Below are 27,691 nucleotides of genomic sequence, written 5' to 3' on the forward strand. Positions count from 1 at the left end.
GCCCCGAATTCACCTGGAACTAATGGCTAATTCTACCCATTTAAGTTTTTTTCCACTACTACCTCCAAGTAATGTCTGCCAAGATTAGATCAGATCAGATCAGATCAGTCACTCAGTTGTGTCCTACTCGTTGCGACCCCATGAATCGTAGCACGACAGGCCTCCCTGTCCATCACCAACTCCCAGAGTTCACTGAGACTCACGTCCATCGAGTCAGTGATGCCATCCAGCCATCTCATCCTCTGTCGTCCCCTTTTCCTCCTGCCCCCAATCCCTCCCAGCATCAGAGTCTTTTCCAATGAGTCAACTCTTAAATCTATTCAAATTCAGGACAACAGGGCAAAAGAAAACCTCCTTGGTCTATAACAATGGTTTTTTTGGTCTTTCCATATTACATAATTTACTATCCTCAAAGGTAATAAATCTCAATATACTGTTTCAATGTTTAGAATCACATCCACTGGAAATATCTTGAAAATTTTGACCAAGTCAGAATACTGTAGAGGAATACTGAATCAATATTTCTTTAATCAGCATGAAAAGAGATTGAGGTATTTTAGGTTTTTCTTTCTGCAGTGCATACTCTTAATATATGTCTACAATTTCAGTTCCGACTACACACTCACCTTCCACCTTGCTGTATAGATATTTTAATGTGGAGACATGATTGAACAATTACATAAGATTTTCATTTAATTATGCTATAATGTCTGTCTCTTCATTTTGTATTTGCCTGAAAGTGGCCTCTTCTTTATTCAGTGGAAACAGTTAAACTTGTTCAAATTAAGAAATTATTATTTCTCTTACATTTTATCTTTTTCTCAGTGCCAATGATTAGCTTGCAAAGTTAATCACTTTTCAACTCCTTCTACATTATCCTTCAAGGGCTCAATGCTACATTCTAGAATTTTCCTGTGACAGGAGTTAGCATTCTTTATAAGATATATGTAGTGCTTCTTGTATTTAGGAGAGAAGCGGCACTGTGTACAAAAAGCTCTGAGACCTTCTCACTGAAAAGAGTCAAAAGCTGATTCTACTTCTCGAAAATTTCATTCTCTTCCTGCCTCTTCCTTTTTCTTCTTTTTCCCTCAGATCTGGAGAGTACCTTAATGCTTTCAGTCAAGCTACTAAGTTGGGATTTCCTGCTGAAATTCTTTTCTGGACAGTAAAATGGCAGACATGGCATGGAAAGCTATAATCTAGATCCTTATCTAGGATGTATTTGCACAGGAGTGACTTAATTGTGACCACTGTGGTAGTCAGGGGTCGTTAGGTAGCTCCGATAGATGAAGCGGCCAGACTATTCTTCTAGGTCTGCCAGGGCGGAGCCTTGGACAAAAGTAGTACAGAAAATAATACCCCCTTCATCAGGGACTGCCTCTCTAGAGCTGAAGACACAGTGAGACATGGACATTCCCCTGACCTCGGAAACTAGTTTTAAGTTTCACTGGCCTGGTATGCTGACAGCAGGAACTGAAATCTTCTTTAATGTCTTTCTTCTTAGCTCTGGAGATAGCTGCCAAGAAAGATCCCCAATTTGAAGATCTTTTATATGTCGCCCATCTAAAGTTAACGTCAGTGATTTTCTCTTCCAGAAAGTAGCCACAGATCCAAGCAAGCAAGAAATCATACCTTTATAATTTAGACATCTAAAGAATGTCACCTTAACCAATGACAGACGGATGATTTAGAGCGGATGGCTTAGGTGCTTAGGCCCAAGACTGCAGAGGAGCTTCTGAGGTTCATACGGCACAGAGGACAAAGACCTCAGCACAAACCTGCATGCTTGGGTCATGCATCAAAGCTGCACACTTAACCACTGCAATGATTAGCATTCCTCCATAAAGGGCCACTATGGTCTTTTGAAGATCATTATAAACACACACAATGGCAACCCACTCCAGTACTCTTGCCTGGAAAATCCCATGGATGGAGGAGCCTGGTGGGCTGCAGTCCATGGGGTCGCTAAGAGTCAGGCACAACAGAGCAACTTCACTTTCACTTTTCTCTTTCATGCATTGGAGAAGGAAATGGCAACCCACTCCAGTGTTCTTGTCTGGAGAATCCCAGGGATGGGGGAGCCTGGTGGGCTGCTGTCTATGGGGTTGCACAGAGTCAGACACGACTGAAGCGATTTAGCAGCAGTAGCAGCAGCATAAACCCACACACACACACACTCCAATCCAATCAAACCGTGCCATTGGAAACTGAAAATGAATTCAACCACAACCTACAGAGAGAAAATCCTGCTTCCACTGCTTATACCTTTGTCTCATTTCAGTCTTTCTCCAAAAGTACATCAGATTAATTGAATTAAAACATTTCCTGTCAATATTCTACCCCAGCAATTTTCAAAATGTGGTCACCGGGTCCATCAACAGGTTCTAAGGTTACACCCCTGACCTACTGAATCAGGAAGTCTGGAGGCAGAAACTCATCAATCTGTATTTTTGCAATCCTTACAAAGATTCTGTTGCACCTAAATTTTGACAGCCAAGGCTCTACACAAAATCTTGTAGTGGCTTTCTCAGAGCTAAAATCAAAGTCCTTGTGATGGTCTAGGACCTAAGGATCCTTTTTTTCCTCTCATACTTTTTTTCTGCTTGTTAACTTTGGATACACTGCTTTCTTGGCTTTTCCTTGAGTAAAACAGATTCTTTAACATCTTTTTACATTGTAAGTTTTCTTTCCTTTGTCCAATACCTTGCTTGCCTTCCTGATTCTTGTACTTCAATACACATGGAATGTCACTCATTCAGTGAGTCCTTTTAGATTCTTTGCCTAAATTCTTTGCCTCACACCTCCACTGAGAACCTCTCTCCCTAGCTTACTATATTTTTAGCCTAACTGTCTGCTTCCTATATTAGATTCCAAGAGCTGAGATTGTGAAAAGCAGTTTTTTGTATGGTTGCTTGTTTTTCCTTGCTTGGTTCACTTCTGAGACGCATGAACATCCAATTTTGCATGCAACAATCAATATACTGGTGTGGAACAACTGAATGAAAAGAATATTTTAAGTAGAAAATTACATGAAATTCTTCATAATCTATATCCAGTATAATTTGTAAAAATTAAAAGGTCATATATTTACTTTGTAGCATGATTGGATGCCCTGTTTTTTGGATTATATGGTCCTTATATTATGGGCTTCCCTGGTGGTTCAGTGGTAAAAAAAAAAAAAAAAACAAAAAACCCACCTGCAGTGCAGGAGACACAGGAGACGTGGGTTTGATCCCTGGGTTGGGAAGATCTGACATGTATAAGTATGAAGTGAAGTGAAAGTGTTAGTTGCTCAGTCAGTGTCTGACTGCAACTCCATGGACTGCAGCCCACCAGCGCAGGTCTATGGAGTCACAAAGAGTCGGCCATGACTGAGCAACTAACATTTTCACTTCATTTCATACTTATATATTTCACAAGTGTACACTTCATTGCAAATTTATGTTTTCTACTTGAAATTTTAGAGAGATTGATTTCAATATATTTATGTTGGTTTAACTATTGCCGATGAAAGTCATTATGTTTATAATATTTTATGTTTTATCCTTCATTATTCCTATGTTTTATTCTATATCTTTCCTTCTTAATATGAAAGATAAATATTAAAATTTTCTCACTTTTTTCAGAATTTCTTAAGCAATATTGGAATCATAATGGGCTTCTCATTCTATTTATTTAAAAATATATAGAACATTTCCCATAGTAGAGCAAAACATATCTTCCATTTTATAATTATTCTAAAGTCAATTTTCACTTACATTTTCAAACTTTTTTATTTCATATTTTGGAACCTGATCATTTCATTGCCATATGTTGGAGGAAAGGAGCTCCCTGCAGAGAATTTGATGGTGTTTTCTTGGTCACTAAATACCTATTTCTCACATTGGGGATTATTAATGATTTTCTTTCATAATTCTCATCATTTCTGCACTTTTACAAAATTTATCATGAGCAGAGAGAGATGTGTGAATTCATTTACTCTTTTGTCAGTTTTTATTCAAATTAATTTGTTGCTGTTCAGTATGGGTGCTCTCTTACTTTTGGTGATGATAGCATATTTGTAGTCTTTTTTCTCCCAGTTCTATGAAAGAAATTTCACAGAAAAGCTCATCCTTTGTAACTACTTTTCCCAAAGATTTTTAAAAATTTTACTTTTGAAATACGTGAAAGAAGGAATGAATAATGGGGTGGATGATCAGCTCCATTTCTTTATAAGCATTAAATTTCATAAAAACAACATTGGCACAGGATGGTAGTCATGGGAAATTACATTATTTCAAAATTTTTTAGTAAAATCATTTTAACTGTAAGTATAGAGAATGGGAAAGTCTTTTCTTGCTAAAACTTTAAGAATAAAACCTTTCATTTGTTCATTTATTAAGCAAAATCTTTGGGTTACAGAAAGTTTTAAGTATAAATGATTTTCTTTAATTAAAAGTTAAACATAAAAAAGAATAGGTATTTTATATAATAACTCTGAGGCCCTGGGATTTAAGTTATATAAATATATGAATTATTTACCTGTCTTTTCTTTTGTAACTTCAATAAGTACGTGACCCTAGTCAAAGGGTCAACTTTTCTCCAGGGTCACTACAGAATTTCTAGAAGTATTACTATTAGTTGTTACTATTAGTTCCTTTTTATTACCTCTGTAGATATTATCTGTCTGAACTTTTCTACTTAACAAAGTGAGCCTTGCCAGTATATCTGAAGGATAAGAGAGAAAAAAGAGAGAAACTCAAAATATGGAATATAGCAATTTTCACCCCATTCCCTGAGTTTTACTCAAAATACTCTCATGGGTAACCCAAACAGTCATGATACTTCCCATGTGGATAATTATTTTACCACTGAAAGATTTTTTTTCACAAGAACTATATTTATTAAACAACAATTTTTGCATAAAAAATCTAAATAGTCTAATTTTTCTCTACAGTTTTTTGAAATGTGCTGCTGAACTGCCTGTTCTCCAACTGCTTAAATTATAACCTGCTAAACTTTTCTTAAGTGAGTATGTGCTGAACTTGATATATTTATGGTTCAGATTTTCTGAAAACAGGATTTTTATCATCAATGAAGAAATGATAGATGAAAAGTCTACTTTTACACATAAAATAATTCCTACAATAATCAGTAGTAGTGGTAAAGAATAAGCTAACTTCTTTAAACAACGAGTTTAACATTAAGCGTACATTTTGTTTATAATTAAAATTTAAAATGTAATAAAATTATTTTTTAAAGATAGAATTATACTACCTATAGTTATAATCATGGCAGCTGACCCCATTACTTCATGGCAAATAAAAGGGGAAAATATGGAAGTAATAACAGATTTCCCCTTCTTGGGCTCTAAAATCACTGTGGATAGTGACTGCAGCCATGAAATCAAAATACATTTTCTTCTTGGCAAGAAAGCTATGACAAACCTAGACAGTGTATTGAAAAGCAGAGGCAATGCTCTGCTAACAAAGGTCCATGTAGTCAAGGTATGGTCTTCCCAATGGTGCTGAAGCTCCAGTATTTTGGTCCCCTGATGTGAACACCTGGCTCATTGGGAAAGTCCCTGATGCTAGGAAGATTGAGAGCAGGAGGAGAAGAGGGCATCAGAGGATGAGTTGGCTGATGCAATGGATATGAACTTGGGCAAACTTCGGGAGATGGTGAGGGACAAGCAGGCCTGGCATGCTGCAGTCCATTGGCTTTGAAAGAGTCCGACATGACTGGGTGACTGAGCAACAACAGCATAGTTATAATTGCTAGACCTAGTGATTATTTTCAAGACTTTTGAAAAATTAGATGGAAATGGACTATAGCACTAGAGACAAAACTAATGAAGTGATGTAAATAAAATGGTTAATTGGCAGCATGCATGGACCACAAAATGAGGACAATTATCAACTTACAAGGAATAACAGCCAATATACAATGGGTATGATTACCCTAATTGAACGTACCTGAGTTACTAAAATATTAGAGAAAGGCTGCGTGAAAAGCATTTTAGTTTTGGTGTTGGAAGAAGGCTCTATAAGGAGATGACATGTGAGCCAATGAGGGGATAAGGGCATGTGACAGCATGAGACTCAAATCCCATGACAACTCAGGTTCTTGGGGAGAGGATTCCAGGCAGAGAAAAGAGTGAAAGCAAAGGACCTAAGTTGGGAAGGATTCTAATGAAACATGATACTGTGTTTTTTAGCATAGAGTGGCGAATATTTTATTTCCTTCCATTTTTATGCTATTTCTGTTATTTTTGACATTACTTTGAAGAATTATGAGTTTTACCCTTAACTAATAGTAAATATCTAAGGGTATTTTTCTTTTTTCTGAGCACAAACTTAACTATGTCACATGGGTTTTACTGTGTAGTGAATTTTTTATTATTTTCTTATCTGTAAAATAAACGCCATAGTAGTTTTCATCTTGTAGGAAAGTTATAAGAATTAAATGATTGAGGGGCAGAAATATAGCAATTACTCAACATATATTAGCTATTTCTCCTTATTTCTCTTATCTTTATTATTATTCTTAATGATATCCATGTTTTATTATGAATTCTTTGTGCATTATCTTATATTATTTGATTTTGTTCTGTTTTGTGCACTCCAGCGACTTAGAGATTATGTTCTTATATTTGTGTTTCATAATTTACAGTCTGGATAGGATTCTTACTCCACTGTAACATCCACAAAATATATTAGAATACATATTTCCTTCTACATGCACTTTACTCTTTGTTATTTCTTGTTATTATCTCCACCTACACCACCCATTTTAACTTCATATATGTTTATGAAGATTACATTCTGTTCTGTAATGGGAGCTATTTAGAATTATCTCCATACTTAAATAGTTTATTATTGCTCATTTATTGCTTTAAAATTTATATTCAAAAGCTTAGTGACAACGGCAAACATTTTTATGCTTTGAGCTGCTGTGGGCCAGAACTTCAAGTGTGTTGCTGTGTGGTGATCTTGCCTATAGTTTATTATTTCTCATGAGGTTGCACTCAAAATGCTGGTGGGTGCAATCTCCTTCCAGGGCTTGCCTGAGAGAAGCATTAGCAGGATTCAGGTCTTCAGGTTCTTAGACTGAGGCATTCCATTTCGCAAGGACTCAGTTTCTCTCCATGGGGAATCTCCTCAGTGCAGCTCGTGTCATGGCAGCTGCTTACTTTGGAGCAAGCAAATGAGAGACAGAAGCCAAAATGAAAGCCATTGTCTTTTTATAGTCTCATCTGGGAACTGATATCTGCCATATTCTGTTCCTTAGAAGGAGGTTAATAAATGCCGCCTGCACTCAAGGGAAGGGAATTACATGAGGGAATGAATTCCATGAGGCAGGGACCAGCAAAGGGCCTCTTGCAGGCTGCCTGTGTCAGACAGATTCAGTGCTTCATTATTTTTTTTTTTTTTTATGATTTCAGAGTCAACAACTTTGCATCACTTATATTTTGATATATCTTGTATTTGTCCCAATTTCCAACCATTAAATAGATTCTCCTATTCTGACATGTGTGGTTTGAGTTTTGTGTTTTAGGATTTATGATTTATGACTTATATTTGCACTCCCCCTCAAAAAAAAAAAGGGGATCATAGGTCTTATAATTCAGGAATCTTTGTCTATTTCAAAGGAGATCCAATGAGTCAATCCTAAAGGAAATCAGTCCTGAATATTCACTGCAAGGACTGATGCTGAAGCTGAAACTCCAATCCTTTGTCCACCTGATGCGAAGAACTGACTCACTGGAAAAGACCCTGATGCTGGGAAAGATTGAAGGCAGGAGAAGAAGGGGACACCAGAGGATGAGATGGTTGAAAGGCATCACTGACTCGATGGACATGAGTTTGAGTAAGCTCTGGGAGTTCGTGATGGACAGGGAAGCCTGCCGTGCTGCATCCACAGGGTTGCAAAGAGTCGGACATGACTGAGCAACTGAACTGAACTGAACTGAACTGCCTATTTCAAGATTCCTATCTGTTTTCCACCAAAAAAAAAAAAAAAGCCTCTTACCTGAGTATTAAACAATTGGCTTAATCTTCCCTTGCAATAGAATTATGACAATATCATCTCCCTGTTTTATGGACCTTGAGGCTCAGAAAAATACTATCTCTACTCAGCCTCATTTTTCCACTGTGGATGATTTTTTTTACAGACACAGGCCAGTTATGTGCTTAAGATGTAGAAGGAGAGCAATGAACTGGGACACCTAGAAATTTCAACTTCCTTGGGTGACCTCAGACCAGTTTCTCAAGTCAGTGGTGACTTTTACCTTGGGGGCATATAAATGACAGCTAATATGGACTGCATGGTTATTAAGAGGAAGACATTGAGTTCAGTAACTATTCTAGATTATTTTCATTGCCATGAAAATTCTGCATGAGAGACACTATTTTCCTCCACTTTTGCCATAGGGATAAGAAACATTCAATCTTTTATGCCAAATCCTTGAACCAGATATGCTTCTGTATCCAAAATATTTCAGAGAAGCAATGTAATCCATCAACTGTAATTTTGCCATAACTTGAATTATGTACAGCAGTATGTCTAATCAAACATAAAAAAATATTAAAATAGCTGAACTAATATGTTTTGGACATATCCAGTAAGTAGAGTCAGTAGAGATCCTAAGTATCCTCATGGTAAATAGATTAAATTTTACCACCATATGTGTGCTAAGTCACTTCAGTCATGTTCAACACTGTGTGACCCCATCTAGCCTGTCAGGCTGCTCTCTCCATGGGCTTCTTCAAGCAAGAACATTGGAGTGGGTTGCCATGCCCTCCTCCAGGGGATCTTCCCAACCCAGGGATGGAACCCATGTCTCATGTCTTCTGCATTGGCAGGCAGGTTCTTTACCACTAGCACAATCTGTGAATCTCCACCAAATCAGTTTAGTTCAGTTGCTCAGTCGTGTCCAACTCTTTGAGACCCCATGGACTGCAGCACACCAGGCTTCTCTGTCCATCGCCAATTCCAGGAGCTTGCTCAAATTCATGTCTACTGGGTTGGTGATGCTATTCAATCATCCCATCCTCTGTCGTCCCCTTCTCATCCTTCCTTCAATCTTTCCCAGCTTCAGTGTCTTTTTCAATGAGTCAGTTCTTCACATCAGGTGGCCAAAGTATTAGAGTTTCAGCTTCAGCATCAGTCCTTCCAATGAATATTCAGGACTGATTTCCTTTGGGATTGACTGGTTTGATCTCCTTGCTATCCAAGGGACTCTCAAGGGTCTTTTCCAATACCACAGTTCAAAAGCATTGATTCTTCAGCACTCAGCTTTCTTTATAGTCCAATTCTTATATCCATACCTGACTACTGGAAGGGACATTTTTTGGCAAAGTAGTGTCTCTGCTTTTTAATATGCTGTCTAGGTTGGTCAAAGTTTTTCTTCTAAGGAGCAAGCATCTTTTAATTTTATGGCTGCAGTCACCATTTGCCAAATAAGACCATACAAAACATACAAAATCTTTTGGCTCTCATAACCTTTGGATTTTGGAATTGCAGATGAGAGGATGTTGGCATATGGATTTATAGAGATATTATGTCAAAGGCTAGTAGTTGATAAGTTATTTTCTTGGGATTTCAAGTCATGTGGCCAAACTCAAAAATCACATTCTTAACTGCTACGCATCACTGTCTTAAAGATGCCTGCTGATCCTCAGTTTGGAGGATTTTCTTCCTTTTAGCCTTTCTCCCACCTGGAGTCAAATACTGTTTCTGATCTTTTTAAAAATTTCTTTGGGCTTCCCTGGGGTCTCACATATGCTCAGTCACTTCAGTCGTGTCCAACTCTTTGAGACCCTATGGACTGTAGCTCACCAGGCTCCTCAATTCATGGAATCTCCAGACAAGAATACTGGAATGGGTTGCCATTTCCTTCTCCAGGGGATCTTCCTGACCCAGTGATGGAAGCTGCATCTCCTGCATTGCAGACAGAGTCTTTACTACTGAGCCAATAGGCAAGTCCTGATAGTTCAGTGGTAAAGAATACACCTGCCAATGTAGGAGAAACAAGTTTGGTTCCTGATTCAGTAACATCCCACAGACTATGGAGCAACTAAGCCCATGCACCACAACTAGTGATCCTGTGCTCTAGAACACGTGAGCTGCAACTGCTAAAGCCCGCACACTCTAGGGCCCACACACTCCAGCAACAAGAGAGGCCACCACAATGAGGAGCCTGCACGCCGCAGTGAGAGAAACACCTGAGCAGCAATGATGATCCAGCACAGCTAAAAATAAAAAAATACATAAATATATTTTCTTAATTTTTTAAAAAAGTTTGTTACACTGATCAATTTGCTAACCCTTTTGAAGTTAGGTTTCTTCATTCACAAATATGAATAATAATAACTTGCCTTGGAAATGACCTTCATGATATTAAATATGATAATCTATAAAAAGCACTTAGTCATATTTCTGATAAGGTTAGTGTTTAACGAAAATCTTCTTTAATTAATTTTATATTTGAATTCTGTGTATTTTTCTAATAAATAAGTGTTGATAGCATAACTGGAAATTCTTGGCTTTTATCATACATGTGCTTAATAGAAGAAGTTAGTAAGTGTGCTATGTGAAAAAAGGTTTTGTATGGATCCTATACTGCTAAAGTGTACGGTGTAGTCATGTAGACGTGTAATTCCCCCTTCCTCCCTCTACCCTTTCTCTCTGTATCCACCTATGTGTAAGAAAGAGGTGAGTCTTTAAGCTTTGAAATAAGCAATAAAGTAACCATAAAATCAAAACAAATTCTTCCCTTAGTAAAAGGAATTGAGGGGAGATATAACATAAACATATGCTTGTTGGACAAGGATAATAATATCTTTCTGACATGTGGATACTTTTTGACTTGTCAACAGCAGTTTTGAGTTCCCATCCATCTGCAAGATGTCCATTGCCTTCTTTAATATAATAATTGAAAAAAATTTTATCCTGGAGTTCACCACTATTGTAGAACACTTGTCATCAGTGTGAATTCAAGGGCCACTTTGCCAGGCTGCATGGGGCAAAATAATTTAAAAAACAAATCAGTTGCTTACATATTCACAACATCTAAAGCATATGGACTGGTAGCTGGGACGTATTCCTCAAGTCTGGACATTGTTCTAGGGAATTTAAACTAGCAGCATATCCACCGCTCTGTTCATCCCCACTCTTCTGATTAACTATTTCTTCTAAAATACTGCAATAGAAAAAAATGCAGTCTGAGTAAACGAAAATGGAGTAATCATGTTGTGACAGTGTTACCTTCCTATGAATGGGTCTTTAAAGGACAGTTTGCAGTCTACTTTTCTTGGTGTGGTGAATGAACGCACAGCAAAAGAAGCTCAGCTTATTTCCCACTTAACTCCTCACACTGGCCAAGCTCACTAAATTTGGCTGGACAAAAAAGGACTCACTTTTGCAGTCCAACAGAAAATAACTACTTTGTTTTGAACCAGTTGTTGATTTATGGCAATACACACAAATATACAAACACATTATATAATAATATTTTTATCAATTGCTAGGCTCCACTCTGCTTCCTCTGATTTAAAGTAGAATGGAGGGATATTTGTGATGACTACAGTGGCAACAACCACACTCCATTATCCTGCAATATTCAACCAAGTCTCCTAAAGCTCTTATCGCAGGAGGTAAATTGTCTGAATCCCAAGATACACTTGATCTAAATGGATCATTACTTGTCAAATTTCTGGCTAAGAGAAAGCCTCCATAATGACTTCCACACCACTTGTGGATTCCACTAACACATCATTTTACAGAGAGTCATGTACTATTCCTGGTTCCTGGTTACAGGTTTAATAATAGGATACTGGGATGTAAGTTAAAGAAGTGTAATTAAAATTTGTATAAATAAATATGGTTGGGGAAATTAGTTCTAAACTAATCTTAAATTTGAAACATTTATTTTGTGTAGTAATCTTCATGTTTTTTTATCTCTTTTGCTTAAAGTCAATACATTTAAAATATAAGAGAAAATAATATGAGTACTATAGACCTGCCACATAAAATTGTTAATGCTGAAATCTTTTCACATTTGATAGATGCATGATTTTATAAAATGTATACACTTTACTGACTGAAGTAAGGGAAACAATGAGTATTCTCATGCCCTTCCACTTTCCCTGAGAGGGTGACTCTTTGGAATCTCATTCATGGTTCTATAGTTTTATTATACACATATTGAACATAAATATATCACAGCAATGTTTGTAAATACAAATTTTGGAAACAAAATGAATACCTGTCTATGTGGAAATGAGTTTTCAAAAATTTAAGTATATATACATATAAAATTGTACATATTTGTTATAAATAAAAAATTGGTTTAGTAATAGATTCTTATATATTAATATTTATCTATTATGTTGTACATAAATATTAATTATTAGCTAAACTTAGTTATGTCATATTATAAATATAACATTCCATATATAGTATAGTTGTATAGTAATATATAATTATCATAATGAAAAGATATAAAAATATCAATGAACAATTAATTATTAGTAACCATTACTAGAAAATCATTAATATTGATATTATTTGCTATTATTTTACTATTGTGTTAATAACTATATACATTTCAATGACATGTATATCATTTTAAATATTCACAATACCTCGAACTTTACTCTTAAAGATTGTTGAGTAGTGATATAGGAAAAATGCTTACCAGATAGGTTAAAGCTGTCTATTATAAAAGTTTGGTTAGAGATTCCTTGAAAACAAAGAAGTCTTTTGTAATGTCCTCAGAAAGTATTCTTCAGAATAACCATTAACTAAAACTATAAAATTATGTCACTAACAAAGAAGCACAATTAGAAAATGCTGACTGTAATACAACTATGCCATAGGGTAAAGACAATTAATTTGCTTTGCTTTCTCCAGTAATGTAAATTTTGCTGACAGGGAAGTATGATAGCAATTTTCCATCAACTAAATCTATATTTTGCTTAGCAAAGCTAGAAATTATGTAATAATGTCCATCTGGGTTACCTCAGGGTTAAAGATTAAATATAACTTGCTAAAATAAGTTGATTTTGCTAAGTAAGTTGATCTATTCCTAAATGCTACCGATAGATTTTGCAGCTCTCTGGTTTCAGTTGTAATATCTCAAGGATGTGTGAAACAAAAATTAAAGAAAATATTTTCAATAGCATTTTCTATTATTTACTTGTGTATTTACCAGTTGATTAATGGAACAAATTTATAGGACTTGTGCTGTCAAATTTTAATTAGAAAAGGAACACAGTCATATTAACAAGCCTAGGGAAAAGTGCAATATTTGTAATCAATGAATTTCTATACCAGAGAGGAAATCATGGGGACATGTATAACAAAATACCTGGCTACAGGTTCCAAATAAGTGGCCCTAAAATCTCTATAAATAAAAGGCATGTGTTCTGTTTCAATAATCAACTGTTATTTTTTACAACAATGGGTGACTGGTAATATTATAATATTATGGTGTGTTTATATAAACGAAATGGCATTCTACATTCAGTTTTGCATCTCTCCTAAGAGGAGATTAATTGGGCTGCTGATTGTGCAGTATTTTGGCTCAGATTGGAACTTGGCCCAATGGCTCAGTGGGTTAAGAATCCATCTGCAATGCCGGAGACACAGGAGACGTGGGTTCGATCCCTGGGTCAGGAAGATCCCTTGGAGGAGAAAATGACAACCCACTTCAGTACATACACCTGAAAAATCCCATGGACAGAGGACCCTGACAGGCTATAGTCCAAAGGGTCACAGAGAGCTGGACACTACTGAGCACAAGTGCAAGACAAACAAGGAATGTGACCAAGGTGGTTAAAATCTAAAACGCAGCCAGGCTTTGTCTCAACAACTACAATGTTTATTACCCAATCTAATCTGATTGGTGCTGTCTTGTCTTATGCATGTAACCCAGAAGCATGGCTAAAAGGAATTTTCTATTTGGAAGCAGAGTGAAAATTCTTGAGCTGTGTTAAACTTGAGCATCAGTGAAGTTCTTGTAGTTTGGGCCGTAGAGTTGTGTTTCCCTTTGCTATGTATTTAACTTTATTTGCCATCAGCTGTATAATTTTCTAAGAGTTCTGTACCTATATCCTTGTGATATTCCTTCTTGAAACCAGTATATGAAATCTGTTTCTTGGCAACTAAAATCATTTATTAAGCAGTGTTCTGTTTCCTTTATAGAAAAAAAGACCCTGAGTTTTAAATCAATTATCATAAATAGGAGAAAATTCCAAGCCGGGAGTAGTTCTGTATTGTAGGCAAAAGAGAGCAGGAGGTGCAGATTTGGTATTTTCTGCGAGTCCCCTAGCTGCATTGTGTATGCTGTGTGCTAAGTTGCTTCAGTTGTGTCCAGCTCTTTGGGACCCTATGCACCACAGCCTGCCAGGCTCCTCTGTCCATGGGATTCTCCAGGAAAGAATACTGGAGCGGATCACGATGCCCTCCTCCAGGGGATTTTCCTGACCCAGAGATCGAGCCCTGATCTCTTAGTCTCCTACACTGGCAGGCGGGTTCTTTACCAATAACGCCACCTGGAAGCTGCATTATTCTCTTTTCATCATTTTCCCCTAAGGTAATTTGCCAGCCCCTTGGATATCCATACTTGCATGTTTGGTCTCAAAATATACTTCCATTTTGTAATATTGAATGGAAAATATTTAATGTTAAATTGTCCACGTGAAGCATGTGCGCAAAGGGGAATTTTGTGTTCAAATATAAACAAAAAAAATTTTTTTTTAACTATCCTAGAGAATTATGCTTAGGATTAACATGTGAAAAATTTAAAGACATACCGCAGAAGTGAAGTGAAGTGAAGTGAAACTTGTTCAGTTGTGTCTGACTCTTCACAACCCCATAGACCATCCAGTCCATGGAATTCTCTAGGCTAGAATACTGGAAAGGGTACCCTTTCCCTTTTCCAGGGGATCTTCCCAACCCAGGGATCAAACCCAGGTCTCCCGCATAGCAGGCAGATTCTTTACCAGCTGATCCACAAGGGAAGCCCACATACCAAAGAATTTACCTTTAAATAAATAGCATTATACTTACTCTAGAATTAACTCCATGTATATAATTTGACTCCATATATATATTTATAGATGGAAAATTAAAAATGGTAAAATACAAATTATATATATATACATAAATCACAATGAAAATGACTAAATGGAAATAGAGAGCTTTTAAAATGAATTTTTCATAGATCATTGTTACCCTCAAGGGGTTCTGATCATGCTCATGACATATATGTCCCCATGTAAAAGATTCTTTAGTATTCTGACTCATTAATAATTATTAGGCAATGCAAAAGCAAGTTCCTAATTTATACTCTGTTGTATAGCAAAAAATAATTTAAAAAAAACTACATTAAAATGTTATAACACATTGTGGCAATCATTTCTAATCACCTACCAGTATGTTTTCTCTCCTTCTTTACAAAGAATCTGGATATTTTCATTGGGCTTTATGCATAACTCAGAGTGAAATATGTAATTAATTGCCAATATCCCTTTCAACCGTATCCAGGTAATTAATTCTGGCCAATGAGATTTAAGTGTAAATGTTTTATGGGACTTCTCTAAAGTTCCATTAAAAGTGAGAAGCTGTGCATTTCTGCCTTTTCTTTTGCCTGATGAATTAACTCAAGAAAAATGGTTGCAGCAGAAAAATAGGTACTATGATGCACTAAGTTAATGATGAAATTATGAAACCATAACACTATTCCTGGAGGCCTTTAGCAAGAATTAATTTTACAAAAGGAAGTAAAAGTCTGTCGTACGTAAGCCATTGTAATTTTCCAGTTGCTAGAAGCAGAAGGTAATTCCTGACTGATATGGAACTGGGGACCTGAAAGTAGAGTTTTAGAAGGAATAGAATGTAAAGGTGACAGAGGGGAGGTGCATATGGAGAGATGCTGGTCACGGGTACAAAGTTCCAGTTATGTAAGATAAGTAAATTCTAGAGATCCTGTGTACTGCACTGTGACTACAGTAAACAGGATTCTATGGTATACTTGAAATTTGCTAAGGTGGTGCTAGTGGTAAAGAATCCACCCACCAATACAGGAGACACAAGAGACTTGAGTTCGATCCCTGGGGTCGTGAAGATTTCCTGGAGCAGTGCATGGCAGCCCACCTCAGTATTCTTGCCTGGAGAATCCCATGGACAGAGAAGCCTGATGGGCTAAAAGGTCCATACAGTCGCAAAGAGTCAGACATGACTGAAGTGACCTAGCACACACCCCCATACTTGAGATTTGTCAGTGGGTAGATCTTAATTTTTTTTTCAAAAGAGAAAAAAAAAATAAAATGGTAACTATGTGAGGTGATGGATTGTTAATCAGCTTGCTTATGATGATAATTTCACAATGTATACCAAAATATCAAGTTTATAGCTTTAATATATACAATTTTTATTGTCAATTACACCTCAATAAAAGCGGAGGTTGGAAGGCAAGGAGAAAGAAAACTTCTTTTTATTTCTAACTTGCTATATGTTTTTAGTTTGTTTTGATAATCCCCAACTATGTTCACTTGATTTTCAAAAAAGTATTCTGTACTCAGAGAAATAATCATATCAGGTTTTTTCCTATCATTATTTCCGTTTTTTTGATATTATGGATTGATTTTTCAAAAGATAAATCATGTTTGCATTCCTAGAATAAACTCAATTTTAATGTAAGGTATTTTATTCTTTCATTAGTGTAATGTAGATATTTAATGACCTTAATGTTCTTTCATACCAAAGTTCACTAACATTTTGTTTGAAATCTTTGCACCTATGATCATGAGACATTTGCATGTAATAGCTTATATAGGAGTTTATAATTCTTGAGTTTTTAATTCTTGATATAATTTGATATTAATGTTCTGCTAAGTCACTTTAGTTGTGTCTGACTCTGTGTGACCCCATAGATGGTAGCCCACCAGGCTTCCCCGTCCCTGGGATTCTCCAGGCAAGAACACTGGAATGGGTTGCCATTTCCTTCTCCAATGCATGAAAGCGAAAAGTGAAAGTGAAGTCACTCAGTCGTGTTCAACTCTTCGCGACCCCATGGACTGCAGCCCACCAGGCTCCTCCATCCATGGGATTTTCCAGGCAAGAGTACTGGAGTGGGGTGCCATTGCCTTCTAGCAGCTTCAAAATGTGACTTCTACTTCTGAAATGTTATTATCGCTTTAAGTCCTTGGAAGAACTTACCAGTGATATCCTCTGAAAATGGTGGTTTACTTGAGGGAAAGAATTATAGGTTCAATGCTTTAAAAAACTTAGAACTATTCATAATTTCACTGCTTAGTTTGGTAATATTTATGTTCACAAAAGTTTGTTTGTTTTTATGTTTTTAATTGATTTGAAATGTTATACTATAAACATCAATTAACTTAAAATTCCCTATTAAGATTTTTTAAATTACAGTAAGTGATATAGTAGGCTTCCCTTGTAGCTCAGTCGGTAAAGAATCTGCCAGCAATGCAGGAGACCCAGGTTCGATTCCTGGGTTAGGAAGATCCCTTGGAGAAAGAAAATGGCAACCCACTTCAGTATTCTCACCTGGAGAATCCCATGGACAGAGGAGTCTGCCAGGCTCCTCTGTCCATGGGGTCGCAAGAGTCGGACACGACTTAGAAACTAAACCAAGTGATATAGTAATATCCATTTTTTTTTAATGTGGATCATTTTTTATTTATTTTTTGTTTTAATTTTATTTTATTTTTAAACTTTACAATATTGTATTAGTTTTGCCAAATATCGAAATGAATCCACCACAGGTATACATGTGTTCCCCATCCTGAACCCTCCTCCCTCCTCCCTCCCCATACCATCCCTCTGGGTCGTCCTAGTGCACCAACCCCAAGCATCCAGTATTGTGCATAGAACCTGGACTGGCGACTTGTTTCATACATGATATTATACAGGTTTCAATGCCATTCTCCCAAATCTTCCCACCCTCTCCCTCTCCCACAGAGTCCATAAGACTGTTCTATACATCTGTGTCTCTTTTGCTGTCTCGTACACAGGGTTATTGTTACCATCTTTCTAATTTTTTTAAATTTGTTGAATTTGTTACCATTTTGGTTCTGTTTTATGTTTGTTTGTTTGTTTGTTTTTGTCTGTGAAGCATGTGGTATCCTTACTCCCTGATAAGGTATCGAACCTGTACCTCTCTTCATTGGAAGGTGAAGTTCCAACCAGTGGATCACAAGGGAACCCCCAGTAACATCCATTTTTAAATAAGTTTTATTGGAAATTTATACCTTCTTGCTATTATTTTGTTCAGACAGTTAAAAGGAAAACTGAAGCATATTAAAAAATTTAGGAGTTTGAGCAAAAATCAATTCAATCAGTATTCAATCTAAAAGAAAGGTGCTCCTATGAACTATAACAAGTGAAAGACTTTTATAATCAAAGGGGAGAGGGACTAAAGTTTATTTATATTCTATTTATATTTAAAAAGAGGATTGGTTACTGCAAGGTTACTTTCCTTTGGAGGATGGTATGGGTCTATCAGGCAGATTACATAACTATCACTGATTAGGAGATTCCTAACTGACTGGTTTAAGATTCCATTTCTGAAGGAGCCAAAACTGCAGTTAAGTCTCCTTTGGTGACACTTAGCATAAGTGACTCCATTTTGTGTCTGTTGTCTTGTTTGCAACAAGACAATAGACATGGAGAAATACACATTTGTGTATTAATACACATGGAGAAATATGTATCAGTAGTTTTCATAAGTACTAATACTATGGATTTTCTCTTTTTGAAAATACATGTATGTTGTTATCTTTACTCTCTGAATATTTTGTCTTTTTTATTTTTAACTTTTTCAACTTTTTCAGATAGATTCCTAGATCATTGACTATCAGAATTTAATTTTAATGAATAAAAATAAAGGTATATATTTCTGTGTCCCTATATCATCTGTGATCCCCCAAGTTTAAATATATTGCATTTTTTAAATATTAGTTCAAGGTATTCCTAATTTTATTTGGAAACTCTATAAAACTTACTCTATGGAGTTGGGTCTTTCTCTATAAAATTAGTGAGTTTTGTAGAGTTGGGTTGTTCAGTTTCCAAAATATTTATCTTCTTATTATTTTTAAATTGGATTAATAGTATTGATCAAGGACCATGTTCTGTGTGAATTAAAATTTTTAAATAACAGAAAAGATGCTCAGCATTACTAATCATCAAGGGACTGCATATAGAAACAACAATGAGATATCACATCACACCTGTCAGGAAGCCTGTCACCAAAAGGATAATAAATAATAACTGTTGTGAAAGATGTGAAGGAAAGAGAACCCTAGCACACTGTTGGCTGAAATGTAAGTTAGCACATCTACTGTAGAAATGGAGAAGGAAATGGCTAACCACTCTAGTATTCTTGCCAGAGAATTCCATGGATAGAGGAGCCTGGCAGGCTATAGTTCATGGGGGTCACAGAGTCAGACATGACTGAGTGACTAACACACACACTGTAGAAAACAGCACCTAAGTCCCTCAAAAAACAAAATATAACTACCATATGGTCAGCAATTTCACTCTTGGGTATAAATCCAAAGAAAGTGAAAACTAATTAAGAAAGATATATGCTCTCCAATGTTCATAGGAGCATTATTTACTAGAGCCAAGCAATGGAAGCAACCCTAAATGTACATCAGTAAATCAATGGATAAAGATGATGTGGTATGTGTGTGTGTATGTGTATACACACAATGGAGTGCTACTCAGTCATAAACAAGAATGAAATTTTGTCATTTGCAGCAACATGGATAGACATGGAGGACATTATGCTGAATGAAACAAGTTAGAGAAAGATGGACACTGTATGTTATCACATATATGTGAACCTAAAATTGAAACAGAATATAAAAAATAATATATGGCCTACTGCTTTTCACTTTTTTATATGAACTTGAGAAAATTGAACATTGTATAAATTTCAGTTAGCTGATAATTATTTAAATATTCTATATACTTGTAGTTCTCTTTTTGCTTGCTTGCTTGCTCTGTGAGTTAATGAGATAGTTGCATTAAAAACACCAATTGCATTTGAGAGATTTCTGTCTCTTCAAGTTGTTTTGCAATTTGTGCTTTAAATATTTTTATACTATTTTGTTGGGTGCATGCAACATTAAGGTTGGTATACCTTTTTTTTTTTTTTAATTAATTTTATTTTATTTTTAAACCTTACATAATTGTATTAGTTTTGCCAAATATCAAAATGAATCCACCACAGGTATACATGTGTTCCCCATCCTGAACCCTCCTCCCTCCTCCCTCCCCATACCATCCCTCTGGGTCGTCCCAGTGCACCAGCCCCAAGCATCCAGCATCGTGCATTGAACCTGGACTGGCATCTCGTTTCATACATGACATTTCACATGTTTCAATGCCATTCTCCCAAATCTTCCCACCCTCTCCCTCTCCCACAGAGTCCATAAGACTGTTCTATACATCAGTGTCTCTTTTGCTGTCTCGTATACAGGGTTATCGTTACCATCTTTCTAAATTCCATATATATGCGTTGGTATACTGTATTGGTGTTTTTCCTTCTGGCTTACTTCACTCTGTATAATAGGCTCCAGTTTCATCCACCTCATTAGAACTGATTCAAATGTATTCTTTTTAATGGCTGAGTAATACTCCATTGTGTATATGTACCACAGCTTTCTTATCCATTCATCTGCTGATGGACATCTAGGTTGCTTCCATGTCCTGGCTATTATAAACAGTGCTGCGATGAACATTGGGGTACACGTGTCTCTTTCCCTTCTGGTTTCCTCAGTGTGTATGCCCAGCAGTGGTATACCTTTTTTTAAATTGTTTAATGATTATGAAATCTGTCTCTTTTTCTCTAGAAATACAGCTTACTTTGAAGTCTACATTCTCTGATATAAGACAGCTACACCAGCTTCTCTTTTGTTAATATTCACATGGTCTACTTGTTTCCAGTCTTTCTCTTTCAACCATTCTCCTTGTATTTAATATGGCTTTCTGTTAAAGAAATATAGAATCAGATTTTTGTTTTGTTTCTTAGATAATGTGATCATCTTTGTTTTCAATTGCCATCCTTAATTCACTTACATTTTATGGAATTATGGCAATTTTGGTTCAAATATACCACTTTAATATTTATTTCATATTTCCTAACATTTCTCATTCCTTTATAAAGGACTTTTCTCTATTTATGGAATAATCAAATATGTTTCTTTTACTCCTCTCCATTAACTTATCAGTTAAAATTTATTTTACTTGTATTTAAGGACTAACCTACATATTGCAATGTATGTTCTTGATTTTAAAAACCTATATTAACATTATATTTCTGTTTTCTAAAAAAAAAAAGCATTTTTTTACCATTGATGTCTCCTGTTTTTAATATTCTTTTTCATGTGTATTTTATTTCAACATATATTTTAGACTTCATAAGATATTGCTATTATTGCTTTCAGTAGTCAATATCATTTTATAAATTTCCATGTATTTACCACCTCTCTTCCTTTTCATTACCACTTTATCATGTTTCTATCTGGATTCATGTTTTTTCTATCTAAAGAAATGTATGTTGTTGTTCAGTCACTCAGCAGTGTCTGACTCTTTGGACTCTTTGCAGTGAAGCCATGGACTGCAGGACATCAGACTTCCGTATCCTTCACTATCTCCCAGAATTTGCTCAAACTCATGTCCATTGAGTTGGTGATGCCATCCAACCATCTCATCCTCTGGCATCCCTTTCTCCTTTTGCCTTCAATCTTTCCTATAATCAGGGTCTTTTTCAATGAATTGGCTCTTCACATCAAGTCGCCAAAGTATTTGAGCTTCAGCATCAGTCCTTCCAATGAATATTCAGGGTTGATTTCCTTTAGGATTGACTGGTTCAATCTCCTTGCTGTCTATGGGACGCTCAATAGTCTTTTTCAGCCCCATAGTTTGAAAGCATCAGTTCTTCAGTGCTCAGCCTTCTTTATAGTCCAACTCTCACATCCATACATAACTACTGGAAAAATTGTAGCTTTGACTGTATGGACCTTTGTCAGCAAAGTAATGCCTCTGCTTTTTGAAACAGTGTCTAGGTTTGTCATAGTCTTGCAATTTCATGGCTGCAATCACTGTCCACCATGACTTTGCAGCCCACGGAACTAAAGTCTGTCACTGTTTGCATTCTTTCCCCATCTATTTGCCATGAAATCTATACCTCCAAACTTTTCTTTAATGTAGTTCTAATGGTGATTACTTCTCTCTGTACTTGTTTGTCTAACGATATCTTTTTTTTTTTTCACATTCATTTTGGGAGGATGTTCCCTGTATTATGTATTTTCATTTAGCAAATATTTTCTCTAAACATTTTCTACATAATTTAATTGTTTTCTTATTTTCACTATTCCTATTTGGAAATTAACTGTATTTTTTATCCTTGAAGCAACAGATTTACTTCAAGCAGTCATCAGTTTTAGAAAATTATTGTCCATTATTTAATAAAATATTGGCTCCGAATCTTTAACTTTCTCTACTCCTGGAGTCAAATTAAATCTTATCGTCAATAACTACATGTCTCTTAAACAATATTTTGTATTTTAAATCCATTTTTGTATATTTAGCAAGACAATTTATCTTGATCTTTCAGTATACTTTCTTTTTTACTGTCATCTATTTTTAAAATAATCAATTAAATTTGCATACTTAGTTCATTATTCAGTTCCAAAATTAATGTTTGATTTACATTTTCTTTGCTGAAATTCTTTGTGTCAATATTCTTGAGTATCTAAATTATAGTCATTTTCAGCTCTGTCTGATAACCCCAATACCTGCATTCATTGCAGGCATGGATTATTTTGTTCATTTCTTCTGATTTTTTTATCATCTGGTCCTCTTCATTGTCTTGCCTTTTGCATTTTAATTTACTTCTCAAAACTTGTATATGAAAATTTTTAGAGTATCTGGATATTATGATTTCTTTCTTCAATACAATATTTTCCTTTTTTTCTAGTATTGTGTAGAGAACAGGAAAGATGTCCTTGGTCCACGTGACTGTGGATCATATTTTACTTCATGCTTACACCTAGGGCTTCCCCATTTTCATTTCCCTACCTCAAAACTTGGGATACTTAGGAAAGGTCTCTCTCTTGGATGATCCAAGAAGTCTGAGCTATAAGACTGTTGACTCTGCTTAGCTTTCATGTTCTTAGCAGCTGCTTGATACTTTCTGTTTCTGAGTCATCTTCTGTTCTTGAATAGTATAAAAGTTGAAAAATGTCTTATAGCAATACCCTACTCATAATGTTTGGGTCATTTCTCTGTGGTTTTCTTTTCTCCTAGGATATTGCCCTGCATTCTTAGTTGTTTGGAAACCATAAATTTTAGTGATTGCTTCCTTAGCCCAGGAAGTACTGCAAACACAAGGTTGCTGCTCCCTCTTGGCCCCTGTGTCCTATGCCTAGAACCAGATAGACTCCAAAGAATAAAGCAGCAGGAAGCTCAGGCATCCGCAATGCCTTACCCTTCCCTCCAGGACTCTGACCCTCAAGTTCTGGCAGCCTTTGTTGTTTTATAAATGCCTTCAGTGTCTTTTAAAATATTTATTCATCTTTTATAGTTCTTTTCAGCTGCAAGTTAGTCTCATGCCAGCTGCATCCTACTGTTTTTGTTGTCAAAAGCTTCTTCACTTTGATTTCTAAAAAGGCATGCTTACACATGTATGTGAGTGTGAATATATACATAGATATACATACAATTTATATATGTATCATTCATCAATTATATATGTATATTCAAGCATGATACATAAACTATATGACTATGTTTGAGAGCTACAGCTTATGTTGTTTAATTGTATGATAGAATAACTGAGTTTTGGATGTGAATGTGGATTTGAGACAGGCTGGGACCTGGGACCCTTTGCTTCAGTGCTGAACAGCTTGCAGGCGGACACACTTCTCCTTGAGGAACAAAATTAAAAAAAAAAAAAAAAAAACTATATGGGTTTAAAAGTAACTGTACACATGCTTCAGTTAAGGTAAATTCTGTACAAAAGACGCAAAGAGACCAAAAACCCCAACTTCCATTTTTGAAGGGCCTGGAGGAAAAGCAAGGAGTCAGGAGTAAAAGCAGGGCAAACCCCTACACACAGCACCACGTAAGGGGTGGGCAAACCACCCAAGACACCCCTTGGCCCCACCGCTGGATTCACCTCCACCCTCACCCCATATGAGGAACAAGCTTGTCCTCTTTCAGGGAGCAAGCAAGCGGGGGACCCTATTGTTTGTTCTCACTCCCCTCTGCTGCCAATAAAGCCTTGCCTGAATGTCTTTCTGGCCTCTAGTCAATTTCTATTGATTGGGAAAGACCAAGAACCCTGGTCGATACCATAATTTCATGGTGCCCAATGTGGAGCACTTGTCCTTTTCCAAGGAGAGGATCTGGGCACCTCCAGGACCACCAAATGCATCCTCCAAATGGGTGACAAGTGGCCACTTGCACCTCTTGTTTCAGCATCATCACATTTGGTAAATCTGCTTTCCTGACCCCTGGGTGGCCTCAGTACCCTCATTCAGGCAAGGCTCTCCCCCACCCCCTTTGTCTGTTTTCCGTCACATTCTCCCTTTCCGCTTTGTCCCTTTCCCTCTCCTGAAATCTCTCTACTTCTGTGTCCTCTCCTCTCTCTGTCCTCTCTTCTATTCTATCCTTCTGAGAGAATGTACCTTGAGCAGCTTCATCATCACTCCTCTTGGCTTGTGAGACCTGCTCCCACTGGCCAGCAGTGGCTCACCTTCACAGGTGATGAGTGGAAGTCAGAGAGGTTTGCCTCACACCATGCAGACCTTGGTCCAGCAGGCTCTCCCTGAGAGGGGATTTATGAGAGTGATAGCAGTTCTGATCTCAAGTCGTATAGTGGCTGGAAGTCCAATCATCCCAATAATCTCACCTTTATTTTTCTGCCACCAAGAGAAATTCCACTGGGAATGGGTTGAAGTGGAAATTCTCTATATACTGTGCATGCGTGGTTGAGAGTCCGCACCTGTGGGTTGCAGTCCCACAGAAGACATGAAACTGGCTGGTTTCCAGACTTCATCAGCCCAGTGGGCAGTGGACAGGTTGCTCCCTCCTTCACTGGCTCTTTCTGCAAGTGAGGTAGAAATTGTTAGGCAGTCAGTGTAGAAGTCAGAGCCTTGGTTTTTTTTTCTAATTTCAATTTAATTCTTATACACAAGCATCTTGCTCTGTTAAAAGCTATATTTACTGCTTCAGTTTCTAGGCATTCAGAGGAATGCCTCCCTGGTTTGGAGGGTCATAAAACACTCAGACCCAGGGCAAGACAATCATTAACTGCTGTCCAGTTTATCGAGGAGAAAAACTCCAGGTAGACAATTAGGTCCTAAGCAGACATCGAGCCCCTAAATAATGTCCTGGGGTCTTGAGAAAGGATCTAGGGATAGAGTCACAATGTCTAGAAAAAACTGAGAAACTGGGGGATACAAGAAACCCATAACAATGACAAACTGGACATTACAACCATTAAATTATTTAGTCAGAAATTACACATATCTGGCCCTGGCCAACCAAAAACAAGCAGATCACTTGTAAACTCTAATAAATATATGAAAACTGCTGTTATTCTTGTCTTGGGAGCTCTTCACTCCTCTCAGTGTCTATGCTGAGGGCTTTATATCTCCATCCTTTAAAAGAAACTTTGCTGTGTGAGTGTTTTCAAGTTTGCAACATCCATCCTTGGGCTCAGTGAACAGAACTCAGTTCTCCATTTCAGAATCACGCAAATTGGTGCCTGAATAGACACCTGCAGGGGGTGGGTTGAAACAGCAATTGCTCTTTCTGTCTCTTTCTCTTTTTAGTCTTTTGTGTTCCTCCTTTTATCTCTCCCTTGGTGCATATGTGTACACTCCCGCCCTCCCCTTTATCTTGAAAACTTCTTGTCTGTCTTTAAGTTTTGTGATTGGTATCTTTGTTTGTGTTACAGTTTTGTCTGTCCAACTAGTCCTGAAATTCTTTGCTGATGTTGTAGGGAGAAGTCAATTCTGACTCGATGTTGGAACTGCTAATTTGACTTGCTTTCTGTTGCTTTTGTTATTATAATTCTACATAATGGCCTGCCTCAGTGACTCCTGCCTCTCTGCCTGACTGTTAGACTAAAGTGCCTTTGTCCAGAATCTTGTCCATGTGTAGATGGCAGGAAGGAAGAAATTAACACATCCCCCTGCCTGAGGCTTGCCATTTTAGAAGATATTTGCAAGAATTAAATGGCCTTTTCATTTTGTTTCCTCACTTCTCAGCATCTGATTCATAAAAGAACCTGGCATCTGACAAGATGGTTACTTTAAGACACTAGTCTGCCATCTTCTTGGTCAATAAAGTCTTATTCCTTGCTTCAACACCTCACCTCTCAAATTAATTGTCCTCTCGTGTGGTGAGCAGAGTGAGCTTGGACACAGAAACACTGATACTGTGGGTATGGTGGAAAACATAAGCCTTGAAATATAAACACAGCCCACATTGCCTGAGACTCCTGTCTTGGGTTACTCACTGGCATTTTAAAGAACAAAAAGAACAACAACAACAACAAAAAACAGAAGCCTACATTTTTCTCTCCTCTGCTCTTGCACTGTAACTATACTGTCTAGGCTCTCGGAATCTACCTGACTCATCTGTAAAAACTACCCCCCCACACACTGAGGAATAAAATGGGTATATCCATTTTAAATTAAGGGGGAAACTATGAGATTTTTGATTCTGTAGAAATTAACTTGTCTAGCTTAAACTTGTGGGTTTAATTTTTACAGATCTTTATAAGAGTCATCAACAGTAAGTATAAAACATTCATTGTACCTGAAGTTGTATGAGTGTGTATGTGTGTGTGTGTGTGTGTATACGTGCATCTGTGCTCAGCTGCTTCAGTCGTTTCTGACCTTTGTGATCTCACAGACCATAACCCATGAAGCTCCTCTCTCCATGAGAGTTTTATGAGCAAGATTACTAGAAGGGGTTACCATGCCCTCCTCCAGGGGATCTTCCCAACGCAGGGATCAAACCAAAATCTCCTGTGTCTCCTAATTTGCAGGTGGATTCTTTACAACTTGAGCCAACCGGGAAGCCCATACTTAAGGTTACTGGAAGTCAATAAGTGTACATTGTTTTGTTTAAAAATCTTTCAACAAGGACTATAACCTGATATGATTAAATGTTTAAGTAATTGTAACTGAAATGGAACTTTTTAAAACTCTATAGGAATAATTTTGTCCATAGGGTCGCAAAGCGTCAGACACGAATAAAGTGACTTAGAACCCTCACAAGTACATAGGAATAATTATGTTTTGGAACTATCCATCTAAGACAGTCTCTCTAAATTTGGTTAAATTTGAAAATAAAGTTAAATGATAGGAATTAATCAAGTTTTCAGACCATTTCAAATAAGATAAAATATTGGAACAGTAATTTCTAAACAGTTCTAAATTTACTTACTTTTTTCTTCTTGTGAGAGAGAGACTAAAGCTATTTGGTGTGCCTTGAGATGTTCTCTACCAATTTTTGGAATGCTGATGTAAAAGACAGTTGATGGTTGTTTAAGGATTGTAAGATATATGTTTTCAGAAAAAAAATGGTATGAGGAATAGAAATATATTTTGTTGAAAGGAAAAAGGCTACAGAAAGTTGCAGAAGGTTTATAGAAGAG

General features: G+C 36.7%; 1 pseudogene; it reads right to left on the minus strand.

The window, feature by feature from the left end:
- Positions 1–425: 425 nt before the first annotated feature.
- On the minus strand, positions 426–2,755 carry LOC107133003 (tripartite motif-containing protein 60-like; annotated as a pseudogene).
- Positions 2,756–27,691: the final 24,936 nt, after the last annotated feature.

The sequence above is a fragment of the Bos taurus genome, chromosome 12 (assembly GCF_002263795.3).
Source record: "Bos taurus isolate L1 Dominette 01449 registration number 42190680 breed Hereford chromosome 12, ARS-UCD2.0, whole genome shotgun sequence".
Classification (NCBI taxonomy): Eukaryota; Metazoa; Chordata; class Mammalia; order Artiodactyla; family Bovidae; genus Bos; species Bos taurus.